The sequence below is a fragment of the Cupressus sempervirens genome, chromosome 5 (assembly GCF_028749045.1).
Source record: "Cupressus sempervirens isolate cs-2001-9-10 chromosome 5, ASM2874904v1, whole genome shotgun sequence".
NCBI classification, from domain to species: Eukaryota; Viridiplantae; Streptophyta; class Pinopsida; order Cupressales; family Cupressaceae; genus Cupressus; species Cupressus sempervirens.
The window spans coordinates 293,217,311-293,230,878 of NC_143122.1; positions in this window are offsets into that span (position 1 = coordinate 293,217,311).

Here is a 13,568-nt window from a genome sequence, read left to right on the forward strand (position 1 = left end):
GAGAGAGGGGGGATAGAAATGTGTGTAAGAGAGAAAGAGAGAGAGAGTAGGGGATAAGAGAGAGTGTGAAAATGTAAGAGAGAGTAGGAGGTAGTAGAGAGAGAGTAGAGAGGGGGAGAGAGCGAGTGAGAGTGAAAGTGAGAGTGAATAGGTGGTGTGAGAGGGATTGGGAGAGGGAGAGTGAGTGAGAGAAAAAGTAGGGGATGGGAGAGGAGAGAGGGCAGATGGGTGTGTGTGTGTGTGTGTGAAAGAGAGAGAGATAGAGAGAGTAGGCAATGTAAAAGGGATGGGAAAGAGAGGAAGAGAGAGAGAGATAGTAGGCGGTGGGAGAGGGAGTGGGAGGGAGAGAGAGGTGGAATGGAAGTGTGTAAGAGAGATAGAGTAGGGGATGGGAGAGAGTGTCAGAGTTTGAGAGAGAGTAGAAGGTGGCAAAGAGAGCTCGTACGGGATGGAGGTGAGAGAGAGAGAGTAGGGGATGGGAGAGAGTGTGAGAGTGTGATAGAGAGTAGGTAGTGGTAGAGAGAGCTCATATGGGATGTGTGTGAGAGAGAGAGAGAGAGAGAGAGATTACGAGATGGAAGAGCGTGAGAGAGAGTAGGGGATGGGAGAGAAAGAGACTGAGAGTAAGGGATGAGAGAGATAGAGTAGAGGGGAAGAGAGAGAACTTGAGAGAGAGAGAGAGAGAGATAGTAGGCAGTAGGAGGGGGAGTGGGAAAGGAAGAGAGAGAGGGAGAGGGAGAGAGATAAGGGGGATGGGAGTGTGTGTGATAGATGTAGAGAGTAAGGGATGGGAGAGAAGAAGAGTGGGGGGATAACAGTGTGTGTGTTTATGAAAGAGAGAGAGTAGGGGATGGGAGAGAGTGTGAGAGTAGGGGGTGGCAAAAAGAGAGTATGACGATGGGGGAGAGAAAGTAGGTGGGAGAGGGAAAGAGAGAGGGAGGATGGGAGTGTGTGTGTAAGAGAGACAGAGTAGGGGATGGGAGAGAGGTTGAGAGTGTGAGAGAGTAGGGGATGGCAGAGGAGAGAGAGAGTAGGGGATGGGGGAGAGAAAGAAGGCAGTGGGAGAGGGAGTGGGAGAGGGAGAGAGAGGGGGGATGGGAGTGTGTGTGTAAGAGAGATAGAGTAGGGGATGGGAGAGAGTGTGAGAGAGTAGGGGATGGGAGAGGAGAGAGAAAGTAGGGGATGGGGGAGAGAAAGTAGGCAGTGGGAGAGGGAGTGGGAGAGGGAGAGAGAGGAGAGGATGGGAGTGTGTGTGTAAGAGAGATAGAGTAGGGGATGGGAGAGAGTATGAGAGTGAGTAGGTGATGGCAGAGAGAGCTCGTACAGGATGGGAGAGAGAGAGAGTAGAGAGAGAGAGAGAGAACTTGAGAGAGAGAGATAGTAGGAAGTAGGAGAGGGAGTGGGAGAGGGAGAGGGAGAGATAGGAGGGATGGGAGTGTGTGTGACAGATGTAAAGAGTAGGGGATGGGAGAGAAGAGAGTGGGGGGATAAGAGTGTGTGTGTCTGTGAAAGAGAGAGAGTAGGGGATGGGAGAGAGTGAGAGAGAGAGTAGGGGGTGGCAAAGAGAGAGTACGATGATGGGGGAGAGAAAGTAGGTGGTGGGAGAGGGAGTGGGAGGGAGAGAGAGGTGGAATGGAAGTGTGTAAGAGAGATAAAGTAGGGGATGGGAGAGAGTAGGCAGTGGGAGAGGGACTGAGAGAGAGAGAGGGGGGAATGGGAATGTGTATTTATTTATAAGAGAGATAGAGTAGGGGATGGGAGAGAGTGTGAGAGTTTGAGAGAGAGTAGGAAGTGGCAGAGAGAGCTCGTACAGGATGGGGATGAGAGAGAGAGAGAGAGTAGGGGATGGGAGAGAGTGGTAGAGTGTGACAGAGAGTAGGTGGTGGCAGAGAGAGCTCGTATGGGATGGGAGAGAGAGTGAGTGAGATTACGAGATGGAAGAGTGTGAGAGAGAGAGTGAGAGTAAGGGATGGGAGAGAGAGAGAGAGTAGAGAGGAAGAGAGAGAACTTGAGAGAGAGAGAGAGAGAGAGAGAGAGAGAGAGAGAGAGAGAGAGAGAGAGAGAGAGAGAGAGAGATAGTAGGCAGTAGGAGAGGGAGAGAGGGAGAGGGAGAGGGAGAGGGAGAGAGGGAGAGGGAGAGGGAGAGGGAGAGGGAGAGAGATAAGGGGGATGAGAGTGTGTGTGATATATGTAGAGAGTAAGGGACAGGAGAGAAGAAGAGTGGGGGGATAACAGTGTGTGTGTCTATGAAAGAGAGAGAGTAGGGGATGGGAGAGAGTGTGAGTGCAAGGGGTGGCAGAGAGAGAGTACAACAATGGGGGAGAGAAAGTAGGTGAGAGAGGGAAAGAGAGAGGGGGGATGGGAGTGTGTGTGTGTGTGTGTGTGTAAGAGAGACAAAGTAAGGGATGGGAGAGAGTGTGAGAGTGTGAGAGAGTAGGAGATGGGAGAGAGAGAGAGAGTAGGGGATGGGGGAGAGAAATTAGGCAGTGGGAGAGGGAGGGAGAGGGGGGATGAGTGTGTGTGTGTGTAAGAGAGACAGAGTAGGGGATGGGAGAGAGTGTGAGAGAGTAGGGGATGGGAGAGGAGAGAGAGAGTAGGGGATGGGGGAGAGAAAGTAGGCGGTGGGAGAGGGAGTGGGAGAGGCAGAGAGAGGGGGGGATGGGAGTGTGTGAAAGAGAGATAGAGTAGGGGATGGGAGAGACTATGAGAGTGAGTAGGTGGTGGGAGAGAGAGCTCGTACAGGATGGGAGAGAGAGAGAGAGTAGAGAGGGAGAGAGAGAGAGAGAACTTGAGAGAGAGAGAGAGATAGTAGGCAGTAGGAGAGGGAGAGGGAGAGAGATAGGGGGGATGGGAGTGTGTGTAACAGATGTAGAGAGTAGGGGATGGGAGAGAAGAGAGTGGGGGGATAAGAGTGTGTGTGTCTATGAAAGAGAGAGAGTAGGGGATGGGAGAGAGTGTGAGAGTGTGAGAGAGAGTAGGGGGTGGCAAAGAGAGAGTACGACAATGGGGGAGAGAAAGTAGGCGGTGGGATAGGGAGATAGAGAGGGGGAATGGGAATGTGTGTAAGAGAGACAAAGTAGGGGATGGGAGAGGAGAGAGAGTAGGGGATGGGGGAGAGAAAGTAGGCGATGGGAGAGGGAGTGGGAGAGGGAGAGAGAGAGGGGGGGATGGGAGTGTGTGTTTAAGAGAGATAGAGTAGGGGATGGGAGAGAGTGTGAGAGTGAGTAGGTGGTGGTAGAGAGAGCTCATACGGGGATGGGAGAGAGAGTGTGAGATTAGGGGATGGGAGGGTGTGAGAGAGAGTAGGGGATGGGAGAGAGAGAGAGTGAGAGTAAGGGATGGGAGAGAGAGAGCGTAGAGAGGGAGAGAGAGAGAGATAGTAGGCGGTAGGAGAGAGTGTGAGTGTGAGAGTAGGGGGTGGTAGAGAGAGAGTACGATGATGGGGGAGAGAAAGTAGGTGGTGGGAGAGGGTAAGAGAGAGGGGGGATGGGAGTGTGTGTGTAAGAGAGATAGAGTAGGGGATGGGAGAGAGTGTGAGAGAGTAGGGGATTGGGGAGAGAAAGTAGGCAGTGGGAGAGGGGGAGAGAGAGGGGGGATGGGAGTGTGTGTGTAGGAGAGACAGAGTAGGGGATGGGAGAGAGTGTGAGAGTGAGTAGGTGGTGGCAGAGAGAGCTCGTACAGGATGGGAGAGAGAGAGAGAGAGTAGAGAGGGAGAGAGAGAACTTGACAGAGAGATAGTAGGCAGTAGGAGAGGGAGTGAGAGAGGGAGAGGGAGAGAGAGAGTATGAAGAGAGAGAGGGTAAGGGATGGGAGAGAGCAGGGAGGATGGGGAGTGATGTGTTTTCACATAGTGCGTATGTGCTTTATAGTGCGTACGCACTATAGTGCGTATGTGCTTTATAGTGCGTACGTGCTATAGTGCGTACACACTATGTGAAATCACTTAAAAATAGTCAAAAAACAACTTTGGGGCCCATTTCATCTATTTTCTGCGTTTGATCTGTTATGCACTCTGTTATTCTGACAGAAATCATGGGTTTCAACATAGCAAATACCAAATTCAATCATTGGATATGTGATTTGAAAACTTTTTGAATATTCCTTGTATAGAAAAGGTTAGTGCAATCTATTTTAAATATTGTTTGTTGATATATAGATACAAATTTGATTATAATTTGACATGTTGTTTAATATATAGTGAGTTCATTGAAATTTGTATGTTTGAATGAAATGTTATTTCAAAATGGTTAGATATTTGACAAGTCATTTGATATATGTTGTGTATTCATTCAAATAATTATAATTTTTATATGTATTTGAATAATTTGTAATTTACACATTTTAAGTAATTCATATGTTTGAATAATTTGACATGTAGAAATCATCATCATGCCAAGGAAGAAACCAAAAACTCAAACAAATGAAGATAGGGAGAGAGATTTGGAAATTAAAAGAGAAAAAATGAAATTACTACGTGAGCAAAGAAAATTGCAAATCAATAATCAAGAATTGACTTTCGAAGAGAATCAAGAAACATCGGTACAAAGAAACAAAGAGGAAGAACTGGAAAGACAAAGAGAACAAATGAGACTGTTACGCTCAAGAAGACAATTGAATTGTGAAGCTACACCATCTTCCAATGTTGGAGTCATATTTTCCACTACACCATCTTCCAATGTTGAAGTCATATCGTCCTCTTATGTTGAAGAGACACCGATTTATAGATCCGATGATATATACACTCCATCATGGCATGTTGAAGGCACACCATCAACACATCAAGTAGGTGATATTCCATCTTTTTCATCTTATTTTCAAGGCACATCATCTTCAATTCAAGGTACGCAATACACTCGACCTTATATTGATGTTCAAAATATTGAGGGAATGGAAAAGATTATAACACCTAGAATTCATTTTAGAAGACCAAAATATTTGATTGATATTGATACTAGCATTTTGAAATCAATGCCTGACAAGATTAGCAAGCGTCCTTGTCAAAGAAAAGTTAATCGTATGTGGAGATTATTTTTTGAAGAATTAAATATTACAGGTGAATGGCAATTATTTGTTGAAATGATGAGGAATTTGAAATTTAGGCCTATCATGAAGATTCTTGGGCTAAGAACGATGGATGATTCAAATGAAAAAAATATTGTAAAGAATCTAATGAGTGTTTATGACAAAGTGGGTTCTAAATCACGCACCAAAGATAGTAATATCACAAGACGAGTACTTACATTGACAATAATAAGTAGCCAAATGAAGAAAGCTCGACTCATGAGAAAGACAAGAAAAACATTAAAAATTGGTAGAGGTACTCTAAGGAGAGCCATGCTAAGGCGTGAGAGATTGGAAGATCCAACAAAAAATGAGTTATGGACATTTAGCGGTAGACTACCACAAAAGGATAAAGAAATTAGTGAAGCCTTGAAATCATTGATCAAAGATTTTTGTAAAAATAACACACGTGTTTCCCCTAATCAAAGAGATGTTGTAAGAAGGAGGATTGGTAGCCAAAATCGCGAGCCACATGCGAAACATTTTTTGGACTCAACTCAGACACAATTTTTTGCAAAATTTATTGCTATGTATCCTCAAATTTGAATAAGTCAAAGATTTTTTGAGATGGCTAAACCTTTTTATGTGAAGATAAATCACACACGCACAACTTGTTGTAGGATACATATTGAATTTTCTAACCATTTTGATGTTTATAGGCATATATGTGTAGTTTTGCAGTCTCAGTTTGTTTTGCAGGATTGTGACATAAATGAGCCACCAAAATCTTCAAGGGAATTCATATCCAACATTTTATGTGAAATAGAGAACGATCAACAATTTTATAAGACATCATGCTTGGATGGTACGTGCTTATTTTGTGGTTCTTTGCAACTTTTATCAACTTGTCAACATATATATAATGCACATGCAATTGGAAATTAAATAGTAGATTACATAAAATTTAAGACAATGACATATGCTCTAAAAGATGGGAAACAAGATAAAAGATGTGATTTAGTCATTGAAAAGATTCCAGTGTATGAGTTCATGAAGATTTTTTGTGACAAGATTATTTATGAGTATGCAAGGCATACCCATAGAGCTCGATGGCTAGATTTGCAATTCAAGTTGTGCAAGGATATGTTTCCATTGGATACCATTTTTTTGGTTGTAAATTTTGCAGAGAACTACACACTACAACCACAAAATGAGGTGCAAGCAAAGTATTATACTTCTCAACAGGTTTCCATATTTGTTCACATAACATTCATGCATTCACCTACAAGTACAGAGGATGACCAAAAGATTTTGAGAGAGTACCATTTTTACATCAACAATGATCGATCACATTCTACAGAGTTTGTACATGGTTGTTTTCAACTATTTTATGGAGATTTGGCTAATAGGTTCATAACATATCGTTAGCACATTATTTGGTTAGATAATTGTGCATCTCAATTCAAGAATGCACATATGTTCTATTGGTTGAGTAGGATGCACAGGTTGTGTAGAATTCAATATATGTGGAATTTCACAGAGGTTGGTCATGGTAAGGGAGAGCACGACAGTGCAAGTGCATGCATTAAAAGAGCGTTGACTCATGAAGAACTAAAGTACAAATATGGAGCAATATTGACAGATGCAAAATCCATCGTCCAATGGTGTAACGCTACAATGGGTCCAAGTAAGGAAGGCGAGTCTATGGTTTGTAGATTTTTTTGGTTGATAGATAATAATAACATTGCACCATATCAGGATTGTTGCACACTAATAGGATCTAGTGAGTTACATCTTTTAGAAGCTCTGATGCAGGTTCATGGAGTATCCACACACAAAAAATGGCATGCTATTGTCCATCATGTGTAGAAGAAAACTGGGATGACTGTGAGTCGACTGAATGGGTGGACAAATGGGATGTACGGATCCAATTGACAACTATCGTCCCCCACAAGAATTGAAAATGGTAGAGATGGATTCTTCTATTGACTTTGACCGCTTGTCAGATCTAGTGCAACCTAGTAATATATATATTTATATAGCTTTGTAATTTCAATATGTAACTTTATAACTTTTACCTAAGTATTTTCTGAATTAATGACCGTATTTTGTACATTTGTCATTGCAGGCCATGCTTTTGTTGTTATTGCACCTGAAGACAATGAAGAAGGGACAAATTATTATTGGTGTCATTGTGTTGAAGCCAAAAAAAAATTGGATCACTTGGTTATAGATGGCGAAGGTTTAGAGTACCATGTTGGTACGGTGGTTGTAACAGGCACATGGCTGAGGCGATATTCTATGAAGAACCCTAAATTGTGGTTATTCGAGGATTGCCAAACAGAGAGGAAGATTCTTCATTATTCAAACCTTGTTGTTGCATCAAATTTCCACTTGATAAAATATTGTGGAAAACCACATAATAAGATTCTTTGGAAAGTTCGTGAGTCAGACCATGAGGCAATACTTGAGACATTAAAATGTCGAGTAGATCCAGTTGGCTCATTAGATTGAATAGGGAGAGAGAGAGAGAGAGAAGAGGGCTAATTCTTAACTTAGATTTTTTACTGTGCTAATTCTTCATTTGCAAGTTACCAAAGAAGACGGCTAATAAAGTTGACGCACAAGTGATAAAGGGTGAGATGCCAAAATCATTTGCAAAATGGTATTATCAATTCACATCCTCAATATTTATTAGTGTTCTTTATTCAAGTACCATTATATGTTAATCATCTTATGCCTGGAATTGCAGAGGATCACAATAATCAAAAAGTAAGAAGGAAAATAGGTCTCGATCTGATGATAATGGGGCAGTGACAAATATAGTTCTCTCTAAGGATAATGTAGCTATTTAAATCATGCATATTTGATGGCCATTTCCCTCTATTTTGTAGTCCTTTTTCACAACAATATTTCTAACATGGTGTTGTTCAAGTTCATGAATGATCACAATATCCGTGACTATACAACAAGTGTGTGTGTTTGATGCAAAGCCCTCCTATATTCCCCTAGGAACCACAACTCAACTCTAGGATTCTCTTCTATTCTTGGAATCTACCCAAGGAATTAGACTCTACTAGGGTTCAAGAGGAGGTCTCTGACTTGGTAACATCTTCCTACAACCATGTTTAAGAGGTTATAACCCAAATCTTCAGTTTGTCCTCCACACACTCACATTGTTCACCATGCACATAGTGTACCCTGATACCTCCAACATAGCAAAACTCGTCCTTGGCTTCATACCATGACCCCAAAACCTTTGATCATCTCAAAACATCCCATCTAACATGTTCCAACTCCTTGCACACTCTCAGCAACTCATCTCTTAAACTTTCTCGATTTGGCCTCTTCTAGGCTTGTTCCAACTAGCCCTTGCCAATCACTAATTTGTTGTTTTCTCCAAACTTTCCCACAGAACTTCCTAAACTATTGGGTGATTAAAATACCCTTTTCCTCACTCTAAAATATACTCCAAAACCAACTACACTTGTTTTGTAAAATATCACTCAAAACTGGCTATTTCAGTTTGCCAATTAGGCCTAGGTTAAGGCCATTTACAAAGCAACTCACAATCCCTTGACTTTTGGAACTCCCATGACCCAAAATAGTCTTAAGAGATGACTCAAATGCAAGGATTCTTCTATTTTTTTGGTCTCATGATCAACTTCACAAACCAATAATAGATGTTTGAACTACCCATAGCTAGGAATCCCTCCTAGAATTTGTGACAAAATTGAATAGTAGTTAAGTTCTCAAGAAAAAACCCCGAAAGTAGTTCCAAAGAGAAAAAAGAAGCTGAGCCCTATGTCTCATATTCTAAAGATAAAATCTCAGCTCATGTTTCCCTTGAAGAATTTTCTCTTTATAAAAAAATGTGAAAAGAAAAGCTTCGACTACTAAAAGTAACCTTGACAAAACTAGAAAATTGAAACCCCAAAAGAAGAAAATATATTGGCATTGACCAGGGAGATTTTGACAAGGAAACCCAATAAGAGGAGGATAGAAAAATGATACATGGAAAAAAATAAGAAAAATTAGTCTATCTTAGGAGAAAGGAGGTTGTTGAGGTTTAGAAGTAAGAAAGACACTATGAAGAAAGTTAAAGAAGAGGAAACGACTTGTAAAGGAAAGAAAGAGTATGCCTTTGGGGATCCTAAAGAAAACATTAGTTCTAAGGAAAAAGATTATGAGAAAGAGGAATAAATTGAGGATTCAAAGGATGAAAAGTCTACTCATAGTTTAGTAAATCAAAGGAATGTGCAAGAAATGAGGAATTTAGAATGTAATTCCCTACCCATGTAGGAACTAGGAAGGAAAACCCTATTCAAGAAAGCCAAATGCAGAGTGCTACTATTGAAGGAAATGTCATGGGTTATATTGAGACCCTACACAATAGAACTCTTGCATCAAAATAGGTCATTCCTAATACTATCTCAATGGAATAATTTATTCTTTTGTCACTTCTATATGTATGGTACAAGATGGTCTAATAATATGAGAAAACTAAATAAGTACTTGAAAATAAGTAGGAAGGAAGAATAGAACAAGGATATTTAGGAAGAAGAGGATGAAGAAAGATAGAAAAGATAGCTTAAAGGCATCACCAAACACTGGGAGGATATCAATAGTTCTAAATGATTTTATGCTTTGTTAGTGTCGACAACACTACTATGGTTTTCTAGACTTGGTTGTTATCTTTCTATTTGTATAACTTGCTTAAGAATTCAAAGGACTTCATTCCTACTATTAGGTAGATAGGGTCATGTTCTGGATAGTATGTTGAACCTTTCAATAGCTTTGTACCTTTCTCTACTCTTTGTACTCAAGTTATTGGTAATTCTTATCATATCACAACTATTCTTCATGGTTCATGCCCATTATGTGTTTCCCAATCTCATGAAGGAAGTTTTTGATCGATGAAGCATATATAATGGAACATATCTTGATATTCTTGACCTTATGTGGACTTGAATCTTGGCTTTCCAATAATTTCACATCTCATGGAAATAGATCCATATTATTTGGTTCTTGGCCTATATTTGTTATACATTTTCTTAGCATTTGGAAATTTAATATTTATTATGTTGATGTGTTGGTCACATAATTATATAAATTTATGTAGTTATCCTTAATCAAGAAAGTATTATGAAATTAGTAACAAGACTAGATCTTAGAATTTCGAGGATAAGAGATTTGTATTTGAAGTTAGAGTTGTATGCCTATCATGTAAAACTGCATGTTACAGGCTCATTGTAACTAAATTTCTAAATCTAGTAGTTTCATCATCCTTGTCTCTCAAAAAAATATCTTAATATGACAAACTATACTAAGGAAATTTATTTATTAGATATCAGATCTAGGGTTGTAGAGATGATGAAGTTAAAAGGCTCGAAAGGTATTTGAATACTTTTATAGAGCTTCAATACAAGATAAGATTAAATAAGTTAAGTTTCAAAACATAACATAAGATTATTAGTACCCTAAAGACTAAGTATAATTTTCAAAAAGATGAGAAAACGTAAGGTGGAAGAGGTGGAAGATTTCAAGATGGAATTTTTAGGTCAACTCAAAATGAGCAAGTTTGTAACAATGTGCCAAGTGACCCTTCTAGGTCTTGATGGGAAAATCCCACAAACAGTCAACTCTAGGATATTTTTAGGCTTTAATAGGTTTTTTCTAGCCTATCTAGCACGTTCCAATGAAAACCTTTCAGTTTCCATACCCTGCAAGCCAAAATGCATAATTCACCCAAATGTTGTCAATGCATTTTCACAAGTCTGTGACAGCAGCAAGACAAAATGATGGATAACTTGTGATTTTTTCAAATGAATCCTTGAATAAATGACCTTTCTAGATACCCTTTATCCTTGTCTAAAACATATGTAAGACTTAGATGCAACTCCTTTAGAAAATATCTGAGATTCTACACACTGCCCCTGTTTTCATGAATGAAGCAATAGTGCATTTACAAAGCAACATATAGAAATACTCAATGTATGAACTTCAAACTTTTCATAGGCTCCTAAAATGACTTCAATTAGACAAATCCACTCTCAATTTCAGTCTATGGGTTCCCTAACCCCAAAAGCCCCAATTCACCTTCTCAAAACCCTTGTTCCTAGGGCATCACCAATCTCACACGTGCCAAGCCTTCTTGGACTAATTTGAAATTTATAAATATATTTTTTATCATCATAAACATGAATAAACTCACAAACACTACCCTCCTTAAGGAAAATCTCTTCCTAATTGACTGTCCCCTCCAAATAACCCTTGTTTTCACAACTTTATTTGATTTGGTGACCACTAATCTCAAGTTAGATCTTCATTTCATGGTTAGAAATATTTGTATAAGTTAGGTAAATGGCATTCCATGAAGAAACAGTGAGCATTTCATGCAATGACCATGATTAGATGCAAAAAACTGTCAAAATGCTTAGAAATAAGACTGCTACAACCAACAGTATAGAAATTTGATGAACAAAACTTCAAGTTTGAAAGCTAAACTGAGTAAAGAATCTCAAAACATGTCTGCTAAGATGTTACCAATCATTCCAACATGTGAAAGCACTCACAAAGCAAAGAGATCTTCAAATTACTCTTGAAACCAAGCACTTTCCTTCTATTTTTCTGAGACAGTCCGTATAATCTGTGTTTACAGTCCATACAAAACAAATATTTATAGACTTGGGAGATAGAAACTAACCCCCTTAACCAACTTCAACCGGTTTCACTTCCTATTCCTTCATAAAATTTAAAGTATGGAGTTTCCCTCCAAAATGCCCATGTAGTTGTTACATTCAAGATTTAACTTTTTAAACTATTAAACTATGTTTTTAAGGACCTTTTTGAATCTTTTAACTTATCAAATGACATGCTAAGGTTATGATAACCTATAGGACCCTATCAAAGGACTCTCCCACCCTATGAAATCCCTAGATCCTATTCAATGGCTCAATTACAACTTTTCCAACATTGAAATCCATCAAGACATCATACAACATTATGACTTTTTTATGCTTTCAAATGCCATGATTGGTTGAAGGATTGCCCAATTGACTCTAGGAGATTCTCCATGACCTCTGTGATGACTTGGACCTCCAATGTGCTTCTAATAAGCATATGATGCTCCTGCATCACAACCTAAGCTTCTCTTGAAACTTGTTTTATAGTTCTTAATTTCAAAATAGATACGACTTTTTCATTATAACATGTAGGCACAAATCTCATAATTTTACTCATGTTCATCATCATCGCTTAATGGTGTAGGGGCACCAAGGTCGTTCTATGAAGATACATTCATTGAAGACACCAAGGACTAAGGATCCAATGGACTTCTAATACAAGGAGACTCTACCTTACAAGTGGACTCCACTTCACAAGCCCAACCCTCAAACTTAGGGTACTCAAACAACTTGGATCAACACTTAGGAACTCCCTGCCACCAATAGGCCTACAAAGGAAAATACTTCTTAAATGGTTTCAACACTCGACTTTTCAGATGGAAATGGTTATTATAGACTCAAACCAACAAGAAAAATCTCAAACTTGAGGTTTCTCAACACTCAACAATCAAATTTCAAAACTGTTACCAACACTTCCTACTAGGACAATTTCTAGTTTTAACGGTCAAACTCCCAAACCATAAAAAATACCCCCTACTATTTTTGCATTTTTAAACACTCTTCAACATCCCCTAAGAGATTCCAAAAGATTAACCAACAACTCGGCTCCAACATCAAGTTATGCCCACTTTGTGTCACAGTCCTAAATGGCCAATTTAGGCTGGGTTACAAGGAAAACATAAATAAATGGGTTCACAGACTTGGTTAAACCCCTTGGATCTCTGCTATGTATCAAACTTGTCCTTCTAAACCCTTCACTTGGGTTAGATTAATTAGTTTAGGAGCCTAATCCTTCTTTTTCCTTCAAATCTAGACCAGACATAAGATTAGGTTCAGTCTAGGGCTTGCTGGTAAAATTAGATGCCATGCTCCTACAGCCCTGAATCTCTTCCATCTCAAAGAACCCTCTCCTAACTTGTATTCCACAAAGCGACATTGAAATCCCACGGTGGGTTTGCAAGTTAGGATTCCATCTTGCTGAAACTCTCAAATTTGGAGTAAATCTGACCTACCTACACTAAAATTGATATAATGTTTTTTGTATACAAGGTAAAGACCTCAAACCAATTGAAATGGAATCCTGACTCAACCCTCTATCCAATGATATAAGACTTGTACCACCATCAATCTGTAGAGGCCATACATAATTGAAAAATAGTAAAAAAAGCATAAAATCTGAGTTTTTTATTGACCAATGTTGTCCACCATCCATATAATGACCTTTTCCACCTGTGGGGATCTTAAGTACATGCCTTTGAGTAGTTATAAATTCCATTTGGATGGTTGAAAAACTATACAACCTCATATTCAGTTTGACAACTATTATTTGCAAAAATTGCTCTTAGCAACTTTTTGCATTTTGCAAATTTTTGCACTTTTTTGAATTTTTTTGCACTTTTGTAGGTTGTTTTAGTGGTTTTGAGTCTATAATAATCATTTGGA